General features: G+C 36.9%; 1 protein-coding gene and 1 pseudogene across 4 annotated transcripts in view; one reads left to right on the top strand and one right to left on the bottom strand.

The window, feature by feature from the left end:
• Positions 1–25,014, bottom strand: part of Top3alpha (topoisomerase 3-alpha) — a 487,070-nt gene that overhangs the window by 423,081 nt on the left and 38,975 nt on the right. The gene's annotated exons all lie outside the window — the stretch shown is intronic.
• Positions 18,516–19,064, top strand: LOC137239085 (uncharacterized; annotated as a pseudogene).

The raw sequence follows: 25,014 nt of genomic DNA, 5'->3' as shown, positions 1-25,014 counted from the left end.
TAAAAGAAAAAATATGAAAATATTTGAATAATATTAGTTAAAAAAAAAACATTCATATGGTTATGCAACCGAATTAGCCCGTATATTATATATATATATATATATATTCATTTTGATCAGAATTCCAAATCTGTGTACAAATATTAAAAGTAATGTTTTTTTTGATAATTTTAAAATGCTTATCTTTAAAGAATTTTTGAATATTAGTTGCAACATAAGCTTTTATTTCAAAATAGCAAAGCCTTTCACTTAGGATTAATTATGATTAAATTTAAGTTTTCGGTTTATTTAATAAATATTGTCTATTTCAAAATGACTTGCTAAACTTTTTTTTCTGATTCCTTGGCCTGATATTAGATAAGTATGGTAAGTGTCAGGGATTTCCAGGTTAGTTTTGTTTTAGTTGGAGACTACGGAAATCATGGTAGGGAGGGCATTTGTTGCGACACCATGCAACATGCCCCGTACTGAAACCAATCCAACATCAAGACTTGTAAGCCACTGTAGGTATCCGCTTTCCTTTAGGTATCCCTTTTTCTTGGCACGTTAAATAAAATAATTGTGCTGTAGTGTGAGCTGACAGCGAAAGGTAGAAGCAAGAACTCCACCACGTTAGCCGACGAGCAAGAGCCGGATTTAAAGACGTGCACCCGCTCCTTACTTTTTGCATACACTGTGCTTACTACAAAACGTTGCATTCTACAGATAATAAATTATTTTTGGCGCCCAACGTGGGGTCTGATATTTACAGATTCCACATATATTTCATTTTGAGTTCGCTTTTATTTTATCTCTTACCGAATGAATCTATCACACTTTTCCGGTTATAAACTTTCTTATCATTACATTTTTCGAATTATACCAAGATGACGTTGTGATGTTCGCTGGAATCGTAACAGCTTCGACATTCGCTCAGCTGTTAACCAGAACAGAACTTGTGATTTAGGTAGTTATTTTTTTTTTTTTTTGTTATTTGTGTGTTAATTGGAATTGCGATTTTTGGAAAATTTTCAATATCTGACCATGGCAGACAAATAAGACTTGAAATAATTTAAAGATTAATTTTTAACTTTCATTTAATTTTTTGTATGTGTTTTTTTTCAATTTTTGGAATTTATTTGGAAATGTAGATTATTATAGCGATGTAATATCTAACCAATGCATACCAAAATAGTGAATATAATTACACTATCTTTCACATGTTCGGAATAGTATATTTTAGTTTTTGGAAATCTAACCGACTGAATTACCACTGGGGCTGGATGGATTTTCGCTTCATTTGTTTATTTATCGCAGAGGTGAATGGATGGGTTTACCACTACTTACTTCTATCAGGCAAATTAAGGAGGAATCAGCAGTTTATCTCTATTTTTTTGTATCTTATTTTGGGCAAATACGGATATCCATCTTTTATTGAGTTTACATATATATCTTGTATATCTTATGTATCTTTCGTACTACTTTGTTTTCGCATTTTTATTTTTTTGTGTTTTGCGAAAACATAACTCTTAACTTTAGTAGAGTTTATACCTTTTAAATTTCTTTTTGGCGTTTTCGTTGCAACATGCCGCTAAAGCATAGTAACGAAGACTTAACCATGTCAGAACCATCAGGATCGCGTTGTGGCATATGCAATAACTTTAGTAGTAGTATCGCAAATTTGACAAAACTTGTCTAACAAAATATTTAAGGAACAACTCCAACTGTCCAATTTGTGATACGCGGGTAGTGTCAGAATCGACAACTCCCAAACCTGCCACTCCGAAATCCAACCCTCCACATCGTTACGAATCTCGGTTCCAAACAGGTTCACTAGAGTAGTCTAAGTCTAATCAGACTCTTACTAAACCTGTACAGAGTTCGCAACAATCTGCCACCACCCCTGTGAAGGTAGATAATGTTCAGACTATAGTTACAGCAGCAGTAGGGGCGCAGCAAGCAGAAATGTTGCAAAGTCTTGACCATTCCATTGATCGTAGAATTGAAACACAAATGGAAGAAAGGTTTAGACGTTTAAGCCTTCAATTTCCACCAATTCAAAACCAATAACAACCACTCTTATCTAATTTTAATACTTTGCCCAATGTACAACAACAAAGCATGTTCCTAACAGAAGTGCCACAAGACAGAGTTTGAATGAATTAGCGTCTAGGCCGGATAAGGTTGGACACATTATTGCCAATTGGAAGTTGCGCTTCACAGGTGCGATTGATGGTATGCCAATTGAAAATTTTATATGGGTTGTGTTGGGGCCTTGACTAATCAGACATTAGGCGGGTGCTTTGATATAGTTTGCAGACATGCAAGTTTGCTTTTTGACTCCAAAGCTTGTGAATGGTTTTGGAGATATCACAAATCTGTATCGGAAATTCGCTGGCCTAGTTTATGTGAGGCCTTAACGCGCCAATACAAGGACACCAGAACAGATGTAGACTTTAGACAGAAGATACGTGATAGAAAGCAAAAAGTAAATGAAAATTTTGATTCGTTTTAAGAATCGATAGTCCAGTTGACTGATCGGCTAAGTCAACCACTTCCGGAAAGTACACTTGTAGAGATTATTAGGAGAAATCTCTTACCTGAAATACAGTATGAAATTTTAAATAAATAGTTAGTTTAGAGCGGTAAACGACTCACACACACGACAATATAAAATTAAAGTCGTTTAAACAATATATTTATTGTTTTTGTCTTTATTAAATTAAAAATACAAGAGCAAAACAATTGTTTCGACACATACGTAGTGTCTTCATCAGTTGCTACGATCAACTAACCAAAACAAAATAAAAATAAACAAAGTAAGCTTAACTAAATCAAACAAACGAATTTAGAAAAAGCTAATACAATGTAACAAGTTAAAGAGAGTTACAAGAACAAAAAACAAAGTAATTATATATGTCTGTATGTATAACAACAAACGGAACCATCAAACATTACTGAAGAGCTGCGAATAGACTCGAATACAGTGGGCCTGTATCACGATTTACCGAGTCACTTTTGTTTACATATATATGTAAAGATTCTAGAATATTTAATCTGCTATTACTTGTTTCTGCTTTTATTATTTGACAATCGTCTTCGCTTATTCGGTGCCTATTCGATAAAGCATGTTCAGCGATTCCACTTCTCGGGTCAATATTCTTTATATATTTTAAATGCTCATTTAACCGAATTCGTACAGTGCGGGACGACTGACCAATGTACTTAGCGCCGCATACGTTGACGATTGCTTTATTATTATGGAGAGTGAAAAAATCGAAGAAACCCTGACTATTCAATTCAAAAAATAATACAATACAGTTCACATGTGAATATGAATCCAATAATGAGCTACCGTTTTTGGACCTAAAAATAAAACGAGATATCGATGGAAATATCGAATTCGATATATATCGGAAGCCCACCTCGACTGATCGATTTATTCCGATTGAGTCCAATCACCACCTTTCCCACAAATTAGCCGCTTTCAATTCTATGGCTCACCGGCTAGTAAATGTGCCGCTCAGTGATTCGGCATACAAAAAAGAAAAGGAAAAAATCGTGAGCATCGCGAAAACAAATGGTTATAGCTCCAGCATTATATTGCAAATAATTAAAAAGCACCACAAAAAAAAGAAACGAAGGGAGAGTAGTTCATTTTTTGACACAGTGTGCGTGGATGATAAGAAGACTTGGTGTAGCATGACTTATGATCCAAACAGATTTAATGACTTACAAAAACTTTATAGGCAAGTAAATGTAATGTTGGTCCCAAAAACAACAACAAAGTTAAAATCCCTATTGAAAACAACGAAGGACAGATGTGAAAATTTGGACAAGCCGGGCATGTATTCAATAACGTGCTCGCAGAAAAACGACGATTGGAATATATGCGGCGCTAAGTACATTGGTCAGTCGTCCCGCACTGTACGAATTCGGTTAAATGAGCATTTAAAATATATAAAGAATATTGACCCGAGAAGTGGAATCGCTGAACATGCTTTATCGAATAGGCACCGAATAAGCGAAGACGATTGTCAAATAATAAAAGCAGAAACAAGTAATAGCAGATTAAATATTCTAGAATCTTTACATATATATGTAAACAAAAGTGACTCGGTAAATCGTGATACAGGCCCACAGTATTCGAGTCTATTCGCAGCTCTTCAGTAATGTTTGATGGTTCCGTTTATTGTTATACATACAGACATATATAATTACTTTGTTTTTTGTTCTTGTAACTCTCTTTAACTTGTTACATTGTATTAGCTTTTTCTAAATTCGTTTGTTTGATTTAGTTAAGCTTACTTTGTTTATTTTTATTTTGTTTTGGTTAGTTGATCGTAGCAACTGATGAAGACACTACGTATGTGTCGAAACAATTGTTTTGCTCTTGTATTTTTAATTTAATAAAGACAAAAACAATAAATATATTGTTTAAACGACTTTAAGGTGTATCAATTTTATATTGTCGTGAAATTTTAAATATTGATGTTTTTTCCATTGCCCATTTGCGCGATATCTGTCGGAAACGTGAATTTTTCTTACAAGACATAAAAACCCAGCAAAACTATAGCAAGCCATTGCCAAGTCGCAAACGTGTTTCTGAGGTCCAAGCCAACTTTGACTTCGCTACCGACGAAGACGCAAGGGACTACGGAGATATTGAGGAGGTAGCCTTAGTTTGCTGGAATTGCAAAATGAATGGACACAGATATCAAGATTGTGTTAGCGAGCGTAGAGTTTTCTGCTACGGATGCGGAACCGCTGATGTATATAAACCTAATTGTCCGCGTTGCAATGCTTCAAAAAACGGCCAACAGAGTGCGCTGAAAAGTGCACGCAGGCAGACACGTTTGAAAAGTTCGAAACATCAAGCAACAAACACAGAATAATTCCTATTGATATCTCGAAACCCATCACAAACAAAATACTTGATTTACCTAACCCAACTAAACCTTTTCATGTTCGTGTGAAGGAATACGACCCTGCACGTGAACGAATTTTTAATGATTTTAATCAAAATAGTATCGATCTTAAATCAAAAAGTAGGTCCAGTAATCGGATAGCCACTTTTTGGAATAATGTTCGCAATAACAGAAAACTACTATTAAGTTCAATTTTTGATAAAACTAATGACATTCGACCATATGCGGAAGTGCAGTTATTCGGCAAAACTGTTTCCGGGTTGCTAGATACTGGTGCTTCTGTCAGTTGTGTTGGAGCCAAACTTGCAACACAAATTTTGGAAGAAGATATACCTATTAAAACTTTTGCCTCATTTGTTAAAACCGCTGACGGAAAGTCGCAAAAAGTTCTAGGGTGTATAAAAACCCAAATTACTTTTCGAGGCGTATCGAAATTAATAAATATTTTTGTTATTCCCACCTTAGCACAAAATCTGTACTTGGGAATAGATTTTTGGAAATTATTTGATCTTTTACCTATCCATTTAACAGAAAATCAAAAACATGATTTAGAAAAGGTAATTCAATCATTTCCTTCTTTTGCTAAAATTGGTCTTGGAAAACGCATGTGATATCACATGTCATAGATGTTGGTGATGCTAAACCAATTAAACAGCGGAACTTTCCAATCTCACCAGCGCACAGTGTTTCGTGTAGAACAAGCTAGCTGGACAAAATTATTTTATGAGATTTTCCGTTTCATATGCAGTCATTTATTACAACTACGTCATTTTTTTCATGTAGTGGCGCTTGTAGCCGAATTAACATTCCTATCTCACATTAACTATAATTCTACTTGACAGACTAATTTTGTTTTGCATAAGATTAATAGAATGCGAATTCTTCGATCATAAGCTTCCAATCAAAATTTGTGATTGAATTTTTTAATTAATATATATATATTCCTTTTTGATCAGAATTCCAAATCTGTGTACAAATATCAAAAATAATTTTTTTTTGATAATTTTAAAATGCTTATCTTTAAAGAATTTTTTAATATTAGTTGCAACATAAGCTTTTATTTCAAAATAGCAAAGCCTTTCACTTAGGATTAATTATGATTAAATTTAAGTTTTTGGTTTATTTAATAAAAAATTGTCTATTTCAAAATGACTTGCTAAACTTTTTTTTCTGATTCCTTGGCCTGATATTAGATAAGTATGGTAAGTGTCAAGGGTTTCCAGGTTAGTTTTGTGTTAGTTGGAGACTACGGAAATCATGGTAGGGAGGGCGATTGTTGCGACACCATGCAACATGCCCCGTACTGAAACCAATGCGACATCAAGACTTGTAAGCCACTGTAGGTATCCGCTTTCCTTTAGGTATCTCTTTTTCTTGGCACATTAAATAAAATAATTGTGCTGTAGTGTGAGCTGACAGCGAAAGGTAGGAGCAAGAAGTCCACCCTGTTAGCCGACGAGCAAGAGCCGGATTTAAAGACGTGCACCCGCTCTTTACTTTTTGCATACGCTGTGCTTACTACAAAACGTTACAGTTACGGCTGCTTTTACAAATGTGAATACGTAGGCACATATATTTACCAGGTGAGGCTGTTCCTTCGCAAGAACACTCAAAGTGAAGTAAAACCTTTCCCAAGACAGTCGAACTAATGACCGTGTCTGCTACAATCCCTAAGGTAGTGGACAGTCGAACTAGTCTGAAGCTACGCGGTCATCCATAATGAGCTCTTATATCATAAGGCCGGAAAACAACAGTTATCATTTTTCAACTTAAAATCTGTCGACTTTCATTCTAAAATATCGTTTTGATTCAACGAAGACTATTGAAATCAATGAAGTGAACACAAACGTCTGCAAACTTTGGTCTACATTTAAAAAATTTTATCCAGGGTCCATGTAAAATTTTAATCATGTAGATGCACCGAGGATTATACCATTTTCACCCATTCCGCAATGACATCCACTTAGACGAGGCGGCATCCTTGGCCGAATAGTCACTCCCTAACGTTCCAAGGTGCTTCTCTGGTGTAGCTCGGAAGCATAGCTCGACAAAAGCATCCGTTGGAAAGTCTTCGGAGCTACGCCTAGAGCGTCTAGGAAAGTGACGTCGACGAAGGTATGAGTTCGAAGTTGCAGTGCTATAGCTTCTGGGCTGGCATATGGTGTGGGGGTCAGGAGGCGTAGTAGCGACTGGTGGTCGGTATTGCTACTGTTCGCACATCGGGAATTGTAGCTCTTAAAAACGGCCGAAAAAACTGAAGGCGCCTTGTGCCACGAGAATCCTGAGTATTAATAGATCATTAATAGCAACCGTAAGTTGCCTTTTCGCGTGACCGCCAAGGAGCCACAAATGATTTAAAGAAATTGTGTTCGCGACGATTACTAGGAGTTAACCATAGGGTAAACCCGGGTGAAATGGCTATCCGGGTGATATGGCATACCATCAAGAAATCTAATTTCTAACTCGTTCAGTAACATCATTTAAAGCAGGCATGCTTAACCAACGAAACGATATCATTTCGTTACGATAATCAACGTTAATAAACGAAACGAAGTCATTTCGTTTCGTTTATTAACGTTAAGATCGTCAAATTAACGAAATGGTTTCGTTTCGTTTTCTGCCATATCAAAACGAAATCAAATCGTTTATGTTGATTATTAATTTCAAACTATGCTGGCAAAGCTGATTGATGGCGGAGTCATTAAAGGTGAAAGCATTAGCCAAGCTGATTGCAACTTTTCTCATGAATTTTGACAGTACGAACATTTCTCAAAGTATTTTTGACGTTACCACCAACGAATTACACAAACAAATTACATAGAGTTTGTGTGTGTATGTGCGCTCGTTGTTGCCACCTTACGGCTTCACCATTGCTATAGCATTGCCAGCACAATTCAAACATAAAGTATCACGTTTTTGTTAGCGTTTTTAACGTTAACGAAAGCTTTTCGTTTCAGTTAAAAACGAGATACAATTTATTTTGATAATTTCTTTATCGATAATATTTCGAAGTGTTTCAACGGAAACGGTGGAAATTTTTTGATAAACGATTAGCTTAACGTTAAGGTGCATCCCTGATTTAAAGAAAAACGATTCAGTCTTGTGAAATAACGCGAAGGGGCAACGTCCTCTTGTTGGTGCACGCGAAAAATTTTGGTAAAAAAATTGAAAGAAAAAAAAGTACAGCATAAGTGACTTTCTTAATTGATATATCATTTATTCAAAGCTGAATTATTCGGTAAGTTTTTAACCTACGTATATTTCATCTACATAAAAAAGGTAAGCAAAACTTAAAAGAAAAACCGCGTGTGCAAATTGTGAAGAATTCCAGGAAGTTTAGGTTTTGCCAGTGTTGATAGTTAATTTTACCGAAGCGGGCGAAATGGTGCAATTTTTTCCGGGTGATATGGCATGCATTTTTCATATGCCATATCACCCGGTTTACTTACCATTCATATATTTCGAAAGAAAATACAGGTATATACTCTAATTAGATTTTTATATTTTATGCCAGTAGAAATGCCCAATATTTACAAACGAAAAGCTAACTCTGCCAGGGCTTCGTGGTCCAATAAAAAGTTAAGAGATGCGATTGATGCAATAAAAAAAAAAAAAATTCTATCAATGTGGCTGCCAAAGAATATAAGATCCTTTCTTCAACCATAAGGCGGTACCTGAAATCTGGGACTTGGACCAAAAAAACATTGGGTGGACCTATTTGTTTGGGAGACGAAATCGAGCGGAAAATGGTTTCACATATTAAAAAAATGCAAGGCCATGGGTTCGCTCCAACACGGAAGATGGTTCGCGAAATGGCATATGACATTGCTGAAAGACCTGGTGTTCAGCACCGCTTTAACAAGACAGCCAAGAGAGCCGGCGACGAATGGTTGCAACGGTTTTTGCAGCGAAACAAAGACCTTTCGATTCGAAAATCTGAAGGTGTTTCGCAAGCTCGAGCGACCAGCATGAACCGTGAAGAAGTGAACAAATACTTTGCTCTTCTTGAAACTATTATGACTGAAAATGAACTTATGGGCAAACCAATTCAAATTTTCAACGTCGATGAGACCGGTTGCCAGTTAAATAATAAACCAGAACTTGTTGTCACCCAAAGAGGTTCGAAAAATATCGCAGCTATCGCTTCGGGAGAGAAGGGTGAGACAATAACAGTTATAGCTTGTTGCATTGCTGAGGGTACCTTTTTGCCACCAACATGTGTGTTTAAAGGAAAGCGAATGAAACCAGAATGGATCGATAGAATGCCACCTGGTTCAAAAATATTCATGGGTGAAAAGACAGCTTGCGTTAACAAAGATATCTTCTTTCTTTGGCTTAAAGACCATTTCCTACCAAGAAAACCAGAGGGCAAAGTACTTCTTATACTTGATGGGCATTCCTCCCATTGTACAAATGTCGAGATGCTGGATTGCGCAGCGGAAAATGATATAATTCTTTTTTGTTTGCCACCTCAATTCCTTCAACCTTTGGATAGATCGTTTTTCAAAGCATTCAAGTCATACTATTACGCTGCGTGTAATTTATTTATTCGCAATAATCCACATCGCAAAATTGGACGATATGATATCGGAAATTTACTCTCAGAGGCTTGGGAGAATTCTACAGTAACGAAAAATGGAATGTCGGGATTCGAGGCGACGGGTATTTGGCCTTTTAATCCAACTATAATCCCAGAATATGCTTTTATAGAAATGAGCAAAGAAATTGAGATGGAAATTCCGCGGGATGTGACACCACCACCGGTATGTCAATAGCAACGTTATTATTTTACGTCCTATCCTTGCAGGACACAATTGACCCTTTATTAGACGTCCCGGAGCCTTCTGATGTAACCCCTGGTAAAGCTCTAGACCAAGTCTGCCCAGTTCCATCGGTATCTAAGCCTAAAAAAAAGTGAAAGAGCACAAAAGGCACGGGTGCTTACAACGCCAGAGAACAGATCACAGCAAGTGCTCAAATCTTTAAAACGTGAGCAAAAAACCAATAATAAACAAACTAAGCCCATGCCTAACCCAAAGAACAAAAAGAAAGTCTTGGATTTGTCCAGCTCATCAGAGGAAAAGCAAAACGTGCCTTTTGATGACGAGTCTGATGGATTAGAAGAGTTTGAAGATAACTTATGCGCTGGTTGTGGTGAGGATTACAATGTAACCTCTAAAAAAGATGACTGGGTGCAGTGTGTGATCTTCAAAAAATGGTCGCACGATAGTTGCACCTCTTACATCAATACCTGCAACAAATGTGGAAATGATATTTTAAAAAAAAAAAGTAGTATGCCATTTCACCCGATAGGGTGCACCATTTCACCTGGGTCTCCGGGTGAAATGGCGAAGTCGTAATACATTTTTGCGACGCATTTTATGCAATGAATTTTTTTAGTTTTTTATTGTTTTGAAACAAAATATATAAGTTAATTTAATAAATTGAATTCTAATCTAACCTTTGTTTTATTTGGAAGATATTGCAAAAAGAAAAAAATCGCGTCATATCACCCGGGTTTACCCTAGGTGAAACTACGCTTTGAACGACATATACAGACAAAAGTGTGACTATTTTATGTATCTCTATTTCTTTTCAGCAGACGTAGCAGCACCAATTCCAAAGACCGGGGTTAGGTTCGAAGCCTCTCTAGAGTAAGTTTATCTCTAACGGTAGCATTGTTACGTACCATATATATGGGGTATTCCAACCCATTTCGACCAATTTTGAACCCGACCCCTTTAGAATTGGCTGAAAGTTTTTCTTCTTTTTCTAGCTTACGAAAGACGTTTTACAGAATTTTTTCAAATTTTTTCATCCAACTCAAAAAGTTATGAATTTAAAAAAAAAAACACCGTTTTTGTTTTCAATATGCTATAACTTTTTCAAAAATTGACCGTTTGAAATATTTTTTTTTTATTTGTTTTTAAATGTACTTTTCAGAAAAAATACAAAAAAATTTTTTAATTTTTTTTTAATTTTTCAGTTTTTCGAGATTTTTCGAATTTCGCCATTTTTTTTCTCATAAAAAACTTCAATCGATTCTGCAATCATCCCCACTAATCCCGGAGTGGGCCGATTTTTGTTTTATTTTTTTTTTATTTAATTGAAAAAAAAAGTTTTCAAAAATAAAAATTTTTTTTATCAATTTTATTTATATAACAAAAAAATGTAAGAAAATGATTTTTAAGTATTCTTTTCTGATTCTAAGTATTGATTTCTGATTTTTAAGTATTCTTTTGATTAATCCTGGTTATTTTAATCGTAGATTACCATAATATTTAAGAAAAGAGTTGTTTAAATTTTTAATAATTGCTAGAATCTCAGAACCTGTGAAAGCTTCAAATAAAAAACTGTTATTGTGATTATATGTATCATTGTCAGAGAAGATACACTTGCAAGGAGTAGAGCTAGATTGTCCCACCGATGCAAAAAAAATCATTGAAGATGTCAGACACAGTAGAAGGGTCTGAGATAGTATTCCCATTTTCGGTTCTCATTTACCCGTTTCCGGTTAACGACACTATTAATAACTTCCCATTCTTTTTTCGAATTACCTCGGCAGTCTAAGAATATATCACGGAAATAGCTATCACGTTGAGATTGAATATCTTTATTTAGCTGATTGCATAACTTATTATATCGAGAACGAAGTTCCCGATTTGATGGATGCATTTACTATTGGAATTATCCATTGTCGAAACAAAGATGGCAACCCTTTTATTCTGTATTCTATTTTTCTTTTTTTACCTTCGTTAACTACAGTTGAAATGTGACGTTTAAAGAAGAATCACTTCAATAAAATTTTCTTTCCATAAAAGCGAATTGTTCAACTGTTAATTAAACGTGTTTTCTTTTGTGCGCTTATCCTTTTTTTATTCACTTAATTGGTTCGGTCAAAAGGACTTCTGAAACATTTAAAAAGTTATGGGCCAGAGAGCTTCAGTGAATAAATTAAAAAAGATTAATACAACTGAGTCAAGTCGTCGTACTGTATAAAGTTGCGCGCACATTTAGAAAAGTCGTCTCGTCGTAGCGTAAATAAAATAGAGCATGTGGAAATAATTGCTGTGTTACAGAGCAAAGAAAGCATCGTCGCATGAGGTAAAATCTAATTTCACTACCTTAAAAAAATTGCATCAACTTTATAGGATTCCCGTTATCACGTTTGTGCATACAATATTGTACATATATTCGTTCGCAACAACAAGTTTTATGTAAAGTTGCTTTGTCGTCGCACAACAACTAAAGTTCGGTTAAAATGGATGGAAATAAAAATGAAAACAATTTTAGTGGCCACGTATTAAATGGTTCAAACTATCGCTTATGGAAATTCCAGATAATGGCTTTCTTAAAAGCACGTAATTTGACCAAGAATATAGAAGGGATAGTACCGGCAGAAAATGCACCAGAGGATGAAAAGAATATTTTTGAAAGAAATGAAGGTAAAGCCATGAATGCTATATTTCACTCGCCGGATATAGAACGCGCAAATCTTGTTCTAACATGCAAAACCGCTTAAGAAATGATGGACAAATTGGAAAGTGTGTACGAAAAAAATTCGGAAATTCGTGCCATGACTTTGAATGAAGAATATTTTTCACTCAAGATGAAGGATGATGAAACTGTCGCTTCGTACGTAACCAAAGCTAATCAATTAGCATCAGAGATTAAGCAACAGGGTGAAAAACTGGCTGACAAATTGAAGATGGTGCGTATTATTAGTAGTTTGCCTGTAAAGTTCAACAACTATAAAACTGTTTGGTATAATACAAAAGAAACTCGTACAATTGATACGCTTATGGCATCTTTGCAGTTAGAGGAGGATAATTTGAATCGAATGAACAATGAACAGAATGATTCATCAGATGCGGCAGTTGTTGCTAGGTTTAAACACAATAAACACAAAGACTCCAAAAAAGATTTCAAGCCAAAGTCAAATGTTGATGAATTGAAGTAAAGAACGAAATGCAATGCTTGTGGTCAAATGGGCCATTGGGCAAAAGATAAAAAATGTCCAAAGAAAACAAGTTCGTCGAATAGCAATAAAACTGCAAATAAAAACGAACTGGCATGGTGTACAGTATCAAACGAATTAAATCCAGATTACTGGTGTGCTGATTCAGGTGCAAGAAGGCACATGACTTTTCGTCGTGAGTGGTTCTCAGAGCTAAGAGAACATAGTGGTCAAGTAAAATTAGCCGATCGTCATCGTGTCCAGATTCATGGAATTGGTACCATTCTTATAGATGCGAAGGTAAACTATCAGTGGGAGCAGCGTCGTCTTGAAAACGTGATGTATGTTCCAGAACTTGGTGAAAATTTGTTTTCGACAATAGTTATAACAGACAAAGGTTGAAAAGTGGTGGTTGCAAAATACTTGATCAACAGCGTAAATCGTTACACTAGGTAAGCGTGATAAAACGAAACAAATACGCATGGAATTTCGTGTACGTACAAATGAAGTTGCAAATGTTGCAGCTGTTTCACTCGAGTAGTGGCATTGTCGATTGGGCCACGTCAACATCAATTCAATAAGAAAAATGGTTAAAGATGGTCTCATTACAGGTGTCGACTTGCCCAACAGTGAAAGATTTTTTTGTGAGGATTGTCAATACGGAAAAATTACGAGATCAACTCATAAGGAATCGATCAAGCGACCATCAGTTGCTGGAGAATACATGCATGCAGATTTATGTGGTCCCATGGAAGAAATTGGAATTGGTGGCGCTCGTTACTTCTTGTTGATTAAAGGCGAAGCAACAACGTTTCGTTTCACATATCTTATAAAGTCGAAAAGTGAAGTATATGTATGCTTGAGCTCTTTCATTCCAATGGTACAGAAGGCTTTTGGTTTTCAAATAAATTTTTTTCGTTTCGACAACGGTACTGAATTTGTCACGAAGGAGTCAAGAAATTGTTAAAAAATGAAGGTATTCAAATCGAATATATTGCACCGTATACTCCAGAGCAAAATGGGAGAATTGAACGTGATAATCGAACAATTCAAGAATGTGCAAGAACTATGCTTATTGCTAGTGGTTTACCAAAATATCTATGGTCTGAAGCTGTTCGTACAGCAACGTATTTATTGAACCACACAACAAATAGCAAGTGTCCAGGGAGTACACCTTATGAAAAATGGTTTGGTCGAAAACCATGTTTGGATCACATCAAAATATTTGGAACAGAATGTTTTGTTAAAGTTCCAAAACAAGCGGGTCGACAAAAGTGGGATCCAAAAACGAAGAAAGTATTTTTGATTGGATTTGAGCCCACAACCAAACATTTTCGACTATTTGATCCGAAGAGCAGAAAGATATTTCTCAGCTGCAATGTCCGTTTTAATGAGCAAGTATCAAAAAATGTCCGTTTTAATGAGCAAGTATCAAAAAAATTTCTACTTCGGGATGACATTGATACTGATGATGAAGAAGTATCTTAAAATGCTTCAGGAGAAATCATCGTTGAATCAGCTGATAATAATGATGTATTTCTTGACGCTGAAGGAGAATCAACTGCGGAAACTCATGAAAGGGTTCGACCCCAAAGAAGTAATCGACGCTACGATCTTCGAGAAAGTGTAAAGAGTCCAGATCGGTTAATTGAAAGTGGATTTTCAGCAACAATTGTTGAACCAAAAACATTTGAAGAGGCAATGAACTTACCCGGTGCATAACAATGGAAGAGTGCAATGGATGAGGAGTTTAATTCATTGATCAAGAATCACACATGGGATTTGGTAGAGCCACTTGATCAGAAAATTATTGATAATCGTTGGGTGTTTAAAATCAAAGAAAATACTGATGGCTCAATTGAGAGATATAAAGCGCGTCTTGTGATTCGTGGGTTCACTCAGCAATACGGTGTCGATTACGAAGAGACTTTTAGTCCTGTCGTCAAATATACATCGATTCGTGCAATTCTGTCTCTAGCGGCAATGAATAAAATGCGGCTAAAGTAGTTCGACATTAAAACTGCATTTTTGTACGATGAGCTGAAAGAAAACGTTTTTATGAAGCAGCAAGTCGGCTATAATGACAACAGTGGACGCGTATGCAAGCTGATCAAAAGTTTATATGGTCTGAAACAGGCATCACGATGTTGGAATGAAAAATTTACGTAATTTCTTTGCAAATTTGATTTCACACAAAGTGATTCAGACTCATGCGTTTTCATTCGGCGAAAGGATAAGACAATAACGATCATCGCGATTTATGTAGATGATGGGTTGATGGTAACAAATAACATTACTGAAATTTATTCGATAGTTTCACACCTGCAAGACAATTTTGAAGTAAAAGTTATCGAGGCAAAGCGATTTTTGGGTCTCGAAATTGATCAACGTCAGGATGGTTCAATACGCATCATCAGCAGGCTTATGCTAAAAAGATATTGAATCGGTTTGGTATGACTGAAAGCAAAACTGTATGAACTCCAATGGATAACAATCAGAATCTTGGTGATTTCGCAAAAGATTAGCATGATGCTGTATATCCATATCCTGAAGCGGTCGGTAGCTTAATTTATCTGGCTATTGGGACACGACCAGACATAAGCTACGCAATTGGTGTGGTAAGTCGATATTTGGAACAGCCTAGCTCAGCACACGTAACTGCGGTGAAACGCATATTCAAGTACATTAAGGGCACGATCGATATGGGTATTGTTTATAAAAATGATTGCGTTCTTGATTTGGTCGGCTACAGTGATGTCGATTATGCTGGCGATAGCGAAACAAGACGATCGACGAGTGGGTATGTATTGTATTGTCAAGGAACTAATCTGGCTTAAAAGTTTTTGAATTAGTTTGTTGTATGAACCAAAACTAAAAACAACAGTATATATGGACAATCAAAGCGCAATTCGTTTAATTAAGAATCCCGTCTTTCATAAAAGAACCAAGCACATCGATGTCCAGAACCATTTTATCCGATAAAAATTTCAAGATAGTCAATTCAACTTAGTATATATAAATACTGATGAGCAGATCGCGGATATATTTACGAAAGCATTGAATAAGAATCGTCATAAATACTTGTGCAATTTGATGGAGATGACGTCATAAGATAACGTCGCCGATTTTGTTTACAACAATGAGTGGGAGTATTGGAATTATCCATTGTCGAAACAATGATGGCAACCCTTTTATTCTGTATTCTATTTTTCTTTTTTTACCTTCGTTAACTACAGTTGAAATGTGACGTTTAAAGAAGAAGCACTTCAATAAAATTTTCTTCACTTCAATAATATTCCTCTCATTGTAAACCCTAACCCAATCTTAATGGCGTAGCCTCTCATTCAATAGCGAATAATTTATTTTATTTATCACGCCTTTATTTTTTGGTTTCTTATTCACGTAATAGAAATTAGCAACTTTAATTCCAGTCATAGTATGGTCGGTAATTTGAAGATCCAAGTAAACACCTGTGCAAGCACAAATGCTACTGAATCTACAAAAAACCTGATCCAAGCAAATTCCAGAGCTAATTCTTGTTGGTTCATTTACATAAGAAATAAATCCATGACTTGCCATAAGGGTTAATTATTTATTTTAAAATTATAAGTTAACCAAATCATCATAAGTCTACAATTGTTATCTAGTCTGTAAGGTTTGTAATACCATAGACTGAACTAAATAAATAATTGGGCTGGTTGCGTTGTTGCAGGCTCGTCTTCAACACTATCACATTCGTCTTCGCTATTGTTTTCAAAACTGCTTGTCAGCCAAAGTGTTAATGGTGCTTGTTATCGGAACGTACCGGATCTGCATCCAGCAAAGAACCATCAACATCGATAACACTCCCCAAAAACTTCTGGGAGTGTCCATTTTGCTACAACAACAAGCAAACCGTCCGCTGCACCCTTCTTAATCTACCAGCCTTTTTCACTCCTATGGTGGGGCTTCCACGTTATGGGCAATGTTGCAGGATGCCAGGGAAAAACGGTTTTTTCTTCCCCTCTTTTGCGACCACCGCTAGGCCTTCGTTGTTGAAGTTAGATAGCATACACGAGTATAGGTGTTTCCTTACCATGACTGCAGCTCTAAGTATACCTTCCGTCTTTGCGTAACAAACGCTGCATCCGCGAGCATCTGATTCACTTGCATAACCTAGCTTACTCTCGGTGGAAAAGATACAGAACCGTGGAAATGCGCATGCCCTTCAAAGCTGCACGACCCACTGCCAATAGAGCCATAAGATCGGCTAAAGTACATTTCTATGAAAATAAGTTCAGCACCGCTTTAAATCCAAAGGAAACTTGGAATACGATCAAGAAAATTGGAATTCTCCTTCGGCTGCTAATGTATGTATTGACAACTACTGTAATCGTGTTAATGTTGATACAAGTCTTCTCGAGTTTGTTCGTTCGATGACTGTAATGTTGTGAAAGACATACTTTCTGTGAAATCCAACGCTATAGATTTAGACGGAATTTGTGCAAAATTTGTGAAAATCATTCTACCCGTAATCCTGCCCCACATAACCTATGTAATAAACTCTATCCTAATCACCTGTGTCTTTCCAAAATGTTGGAAAGCTGTTAAAGTGATCCCTATTCTCAAACAAAACAAAGAGTACAGGCCGATAGCCATACTGCCTTTTCGTGCGAAGGTCGTTGGGCGCATCTTACATGGGCAGATCGTCACATACTATATGCGCGAAAATAAACTTTTGACAGACCATCAGTCTGGTTTCAGACCAAAAAGAAGCTGTACTACGGCACTTATTTCTGTGGTAGAATATAAACGGGAGCGCATAGATGATAACCTTACGTATACGTGCTGTCCTGTCGATTGTATGAGTTCATGTAGAAGTAATTTGAATTATGACCTTAGTCAAATAGGTGTATAGGCTTCTATGAACGGCAGAAGCCGCTGGCTACAAATGGCTTAGACAATATTATGTTTGAAAATTCTGTTATAGAATATGTTGATAAGGCGATAAATCTTGGCATAGTTTTTAACAAAGCATTGACCTGGAAAGACCATATCTTTAGTGCGTAAGAAAAGTGTACGGTATGCTCCGTACACTGTGGTTAACACAGTATTTCACTCCGCTACATATACGACTACTTTTATTTAAAGCGTACTTAATACCTACGCTCCTGTACGGCTGTGAGATTTTTTTAACTGTGACGCTGTGAGTAAAAAGAAGCTTAATGTTGCCTATAATAACATTGCTGAATACGTTTACGGGCTGAATAGACTTGATCACGTTTCCTGTTATTCTGAAAAGTTGCTAGACATTTCTTTTGACAACCTTTTAAAGGTTAGAACACTTATTACCTTACATAAGATAATCTACACGGAGAAGCCTTATTACCTATATCGAAGGCTTCAATTTCTTGATTCTACGAGGACAGTGTAGAGTTATCTACTTTATTTAAATATACTTTATTTTTGTATTTTAGTTTTTGAATTACTTTATTTTTGAATATTATTTCATAAAGAAAATTTTAATGTCACTGTTTTTATAAATTTTCAATGTTAATATTAATATTTTAAAATAAAAATAATTAAAATTTTAAAAAATATATAGTTGTATTATCAACTATATTATGGCGATCCCGCTCCGAATCATAAGGGTACTATAAAATTCAATACATTTTCTGCAAACTGGCCGGTTTGTCAATATGGACAATTACTCCGTTTATGTAATTACAAATGCACTCAAAAAGATTTCTACGTAAAATACCTAATGAAATTTTAGACGCTCTAATTATTTACATCACTGCCGAAATACGCTCAACGTTTATTAGTTTTACTCTTTGGTACATTCGATTTTATTACCACCAATGCAACACAAACCAGTACGTGCATGACCAGCGAGGCGCTAGGCATTTAAGTTGCAGCGAGTTTCTTTCAGTCATACGTCAGTGATAGCAAAACGACACATATAAAAATTTACTTAAATTTAAAATTATCACAAAAATTATGAAGCAGATTGCTGATAAATTTCTACACATAATTTATTTGGACACGAAAATTATGAATATTATACAGGATTTACTGGATGTATACTAAAAGTACAAAATAAATTGATATGCAATTTTCAATATCCACCTCCACCATGTTGCAAATTAACTCAACAAAAATATACACTTCAACACTCTCTGATGACTAAGAAGACATAGTTGCAGTGTCAATGTGAGTAATGAAGTTTACCATCTATCTACCTTCAACATTTGTTATTTAAATCTTTCGTTGAACCAATATACAAACAAAATAATCAAATTATATATGTATACAAAAAAGAGTTAAAATATTTAAAATTACAGTTATATTAAATATATTTTAATTATATACACTCTCTCTCCAGTTTATAATCAAAAAATATATGTCATTAACACATGTAAGTAAATTTACAACAACAGACATATAAACTCAAATTCATATTTAGTCAATCTCATATCCAATTCAAAACAACAAACAACTTTAAATTTTTAAAATAAAACTAATTAGTACAATCAATTTTAAAAAATCTCAAAAGATTTCTTAAAATTATTTTTATTGACATATATCAATTATTTCATATTGAAATTAGAATCATATTAAAAACTCAATATTATACTCATTAACATGACACGAATCAATAACAATTTCATACCACCCTCAAACGAATAAAGGAATCAACTTTTCATTCCTCATCAACAACTTGGACATACATTATGCAGAGTACAATTACATATATATTGAACATATATTCTGCGTAATACAAGTTTTTAATTTTTGAGTAATTGTGCACACAAAGTTGCCATCTATTATCATTCTACCTCATTCAAGGTTCTTCAAATACATCATTATAATTGACAATATTTACCAAACAACTATTAAGTTATTTTTAACCTCAACAACAACAACAACGACACCTAAAAATAAGCTATCAAGTACATCGAATCATCAAAAGATTGGGTACTTACATCAATACTAACATACACTTTTAACGCAATTAACTCATAATTCAATTTTTTTTTTTTTTTCAAACTATAACACAAAATTCTTACAGTATTTAATATACACTGTAAATTAACATTAAAAATTTAATTTTTCTTTTCACTGGAGGGGGAGTAAATGTAGAGTTATCTACTTTATTTAAATATACTTTATTTTTGTATTTTAGTTTTTGATTTACTTTATTTTTGAATATTATTTCATAAAGAAAATTTTAATGTCACTGTTTTTATAAATTTTCAATGTTAATATTAATATTTTAAAATAAAAATAATTAAAATTTTAAAAAATATATAGTTGTATTATCAACTATAGACAGTTGTTCTTGCACATGTTAAACACCGTATGCTAATTTCTGAACGACAATTCTTCGATACTTCCATCCGTCTTTGGAACTCCCTTCCAGCTAGAATAAGACAAATAAGTAATGAACTGCATTTCAAAAAAGAAATAATCTTGTTTTATAACTGACTCACCGTTTTTCGCATCCGACAGCACTTTATCGCCAAAGGCGATGGAAATTTTGTCATTGTGCTTAGACGGATTCGATAGGGACTTTACGGTGGACCAAATCTTACCCACACCGGCAGAGAGGTTACAATCCCTTAAATGCTCCTCCCATTTCGCCCGCTTGTGTTTATCCACAATCAATCTGATCCGTTGGTTTATATCCCTTATTTGGGGGTCGCCGAGATGGAGCTGTCTTATAAGTTCACGTTCTCTCGCTAAATTTTCGGCCTCCGCGGGAAAAAGAGGCCGGATTTCGGGAATTCTTCCGGCGGGAATAAAACGAGTCGAGGCGGATTCAATGATCTTGCGGAAAGCACGTTCCCCTTGGCGAGCATCAGTCGGGATAGGGAGAGCAGCAAAAGGATTGTCTGTAAAGGTTTTGTACTCATCCCACTTTCCTTTTTTTAAGTGTATGAAAGTGCGGTTTTCGGTGAAGATAAAGTCGGCGGTTTGCTCGAGCGAAATAAGTATAGGAAGGTAGTCAGATGCCAATGTTACCATCGGCTGCCAGTTGTCGCAGTTAACGAGCCCGCGCTTACGATTGATATATCTGGCGAACAGTGACAGCTTCCTACCATACGAGTGGGGCGTGTCCGTTTATTGTGCAGAATGTAAAGAACGTTTCTTCTATTTGATCCGCCAAAATCTCACCCCTGCTGTCCGCCTGCAGGTTTGAATGCCATAGAGCGTGATGGGCAATGAAATCGCCTAAGATAATGCGATTTTCGCCAGTGAGTAGTGCTCTGATACTAGGGCGGTATCCACTGGGGCAACAGGTGGCAGTAGGGATGTAGATGGTGATGATTTCGAGGTTTGCATCGCCTGACCGGACATATATGCCGTGACGTTGTAAGACACTGTCCCAGCGGCCGATGCACGGTGGGATATTTGATCAATCTAGCTGTCCAAAATTAAAGAGCAGCTATTTCTGTTCAAAAAGTGATTTTCTCACTTCATTGTTATGAGAGTAAATATTTGACAGTAAATTCACGGTTCCGCGCAGAACTGCTATGGATCGGGCCCCCGGTTTCGGATGCACCCGGGGTAATTTTTTGGCATTACATGATATATGTCAATATGGGTATCAAACGAAAAGTAGTTTACTCCGCATTTCCATTGTTATTTTTAAGAAGGGTTGCGACTTAGGGTTGCCACCTCACCTTCTTTTTTATATTTATCTATAGGGGTTTTTTTATTACGCGAGCTCGAAAAAAACGCTCCAACTAGCAAAACCATACATATGGTTACTTTTTTTAGCTGCTTTGACATTTCTACTTCTAGCGCAGTATGTTTTTGACACTCAACCAGAGAATTACGAAAACAAAATACATGAAATGCGTATGTTTGTTTGTATGTATGTCACCCTGCCGCCACGCTGTTCTTTTGTTAATTTTGTTTATCTGCACATTCGTATGTTCATTTCATTCGCTGTTGTTGTTGTTGTAGCAATGCTCGCCCCACCTAATAGCCGCGACCGATCACAAATTGTCATCAATATCCTCTAACGGGAGTCCAAGGAAACTTGCCGTTTCAACAGGGGTGGACCATAAGGAAAGGGGTGTTAGAGGCGTTGGTTCCACATTACAATTAAAGAGATGGTTGGTGTCATGTGGGGACACATTGCAAGCAGGGCATACATTTTGTATGTCGGGGTTGATTCTGGATAGGTAAGAGTTTAACCTGTTACAGTATCCAGAACGAAGTTGAGCAAGAGTGACACGCGTTTCCCTGGGGAGTATGCGTTCCTCTTCTGCGAGTTCTGGATATTTTTCTTCAAGTACTGGATTCACCGGGCAATTCCCGACATAAAGGTCCGACGCCTGTCTATGGAGTTCACCAAGGACCTGCTTGTGTTTTACCGCTTCATACGGCTGGGTTCTCAGGTGCCGTATTTCCTCAAAATGCTTACGGAGATGACTCCTTAGGCCCCTAGGCGGTGCTGGTTCGTCAATCAGATGTCTGTTGGGATGCCCAGGTTTCTGGGTATTCAACAGAAACTGTTTGGTCAGCATCTCATTTCTCTCCCTGATGGGGAGTATTCTCGCCTCATTATGCAGATGGTGTTCTGGGGACATAAGAAGACAGCCCGTGGCGATTCTGAGAGCAGTATTTTGGCAGGCCTGTAGTTTCTTCCAGTGGGTGGTTTTTAGGCTTGGCGACCATATGGGTGACGCGTAGCACGTAATCGGCTGGCTAATTGCTTTGTATGTGGTCAAGAGCGTTTCTTTATCTTTTCCCCAGGTACTGCCAGCAAGGGATTTGAGGATTTTATTACGGCTCTGAATTCTTGGAACAATTGCGGTTGCGTGCGCACCAAAATGTAGATCCTGATCAAACGTCACACCCAAGATTTTGGGGTGTAGGACAGTCGGTAGCGTAGTGCCATCGACGTGGATGTTCAATATGGTCGACATTTGGGGCGTCCATGTTGTAAATAAGGTCACGGAAGATTTAGTCGGTGACAATGTCAGGTTTCGCGAGGCGAAAAAACTGGAGAGATCAGGGAGATAGCCGTTTATTTTATTGCATAGCTCATCGATCTTTGGGCCTGGGCCTGTGGCCATTATTGTGCATTATTTTATATTATATTTCTTTCGCTCATTCACAATAGTGCCCTGTTTTTGAATGTGCAACACTATACAACACTATCAATCAGGTGGACCATTACCTAAGCGGTTTCAACTGAAAGCGCTTAGCCAACTCAACTGGATTACTTTTTATTGTTGCTTTCCATGCAATTCGGTAAGCTAGCTAGTGTTTTAATTGTAATGGTTTGCAACGAAATACAGCTTATATAGCCACTACCATTTCGGAAACGGCTTAACCGATTTGATTCAAATTTGGTACATCGATATAGTATTACATTTTAAGACTTTTCACCTAGGTGTTGCCACTGAGGCTGTTTTCACAAGGTTACCACCTTTTGCCAATAAGGTTATCAGTATCTTATAAAATGAATCTCCACTCAAAAATTCGCGGGTATGCGCAGCCGTTCTTGTTATTAAACTTTGAAATAAACACAAGCTTATGTATTGCCAAAAAATTACTGCCACGATATGCCATGAAAAAAAGATATATCTTTTTGTTTGTTTGTTAGTAGTATTACAAGTAGAATAACTCAGTTAAAACATGCTGTATAAAAAATACAACATATGAATTAAAAATATATTTACCTGCCCTAAAAGAAAATGTAACTAGATTTGATTAAGGCTAAAAACGTTAACAAGTATTTAGGTAGAAGGGTACATTGCTTTTTAAACAAAAAATACATCGAACTGCACACAATTCTTATACAAATTTAGATGTGCGCGGTTAGTACCGTTGACGGTGCAGATGGGTTTTGGGGTATGTATAATATTCAGTGGACATCTAGGAACGCCACGAAGTATATTTAAAAAAAATGGAATATGTATTTTGAAGAATCGATTGGCCAGCTAGATTGATCAAATACCCCACCGTGCGATGTCGTGATCAAATATATTATATTGCACTGAGTGGTGTATGGTAAACGCGAGACCGCCTCCATTTCCACTCCGCGATCTTTTCTGTGGACATTAAACCCAAAACAGGTCTGCAGAGCAGATCTTTCTGTGAGTTTAGTATCTTGAATCGCAGCGATGCGGATGTTATGCCGGTTCATGAAATGGACTATCTCCGTGATCTTCCCACCTAATCCATTACAGATCACCTGCAGATTCTGAAGTGTAGCGGGGGAGACGGCGTCACTCTATGGGTAAGTGACGGGTGACTACGCCTGAGTTGAGGGAGGCCAGGACGCAATTGATGTTGTGGCCCTGGGACTAGACGTCCCTGGGTAAGCATTGGGTTACCCGGTGTATTTGGGTTTGCGGCCTGGCACAATGAAACCCGGCGGGGGGTTGCCGTCGGGGAGACCAGAACATCTAGGAAAATGTCACCGTCCAAGGCAGGAGCTGCATTGGGCGGATGACGCAAACATATATATTCTCTGTTGACAAACGGTGCAAAAGGTGGTAGGGACTTATGAGTCTGTTCCCCTGACCTACACGATTGCTGCCGGAAAAGAGGGGAGAAGAAGACGGAACAACAACAACAACCACAAGACGGGGGCGCGGGGCTGATGCTCTGCATTGCTACCGACTCTACTACGGAGATTGTAGTCATGAATGGGAGCGGCCGTATGACCCCAGCGGATTAGGGGATCAGAATATACCCGCGGTAGGTATGCCTGTCGTAAGAGGCGACTAAAATACCAGATTCAACGGGGGCGCTGAGGCGTAGACTACGGGACGCCCTTGGGCGTCAACAGCGAGGAGCCACAAACGATTTATAAAAGTTACGAGGACGCCTGGTTTTGAGATCTAGCCCAGAGCAACCTGTCCCATGCAACCATCCCTTGCACGTGACACACTGACAAGAGTATGACCGTCTCGCTGCAAGGATCTGCTGGGAGGATGAGAATTTGTGGGAGGAACGCAACAAATTAAATGGGGTTACACTGAAATTACAGCTCTTGGTCGGCAAATATCCCGAGTCGCTCCGGTACATAGTACCGGCTGCTTTGGGAAGCACCCGTTTATTGCTGTAGCCTTTTTCGTAGCCGAAATTGAGTGGCACATCCATGTTCTTATATCGCATCGCCTTGCTTTACATGTCGATCTTGAT

The sequence above is a fragment of the Eurosta solidaginis genome, chromosome 2, assembly GCF_040869045.1.
Source record: "Eurosta solidaginis isolate ZX-2024a chromosome 2, ASM4086904v1, whole genome shotgun sequence".
NCBI lineage: Eukaryota > Metazoa > Arthropoda > Insecta > Diptera > Tephritidae > Eurosta > Eurosta solidaginis.
Note: the sequence above shows the minus strand (reverse complement) of the source record. Positions and strands in the feature narration are given on the sequence as shown.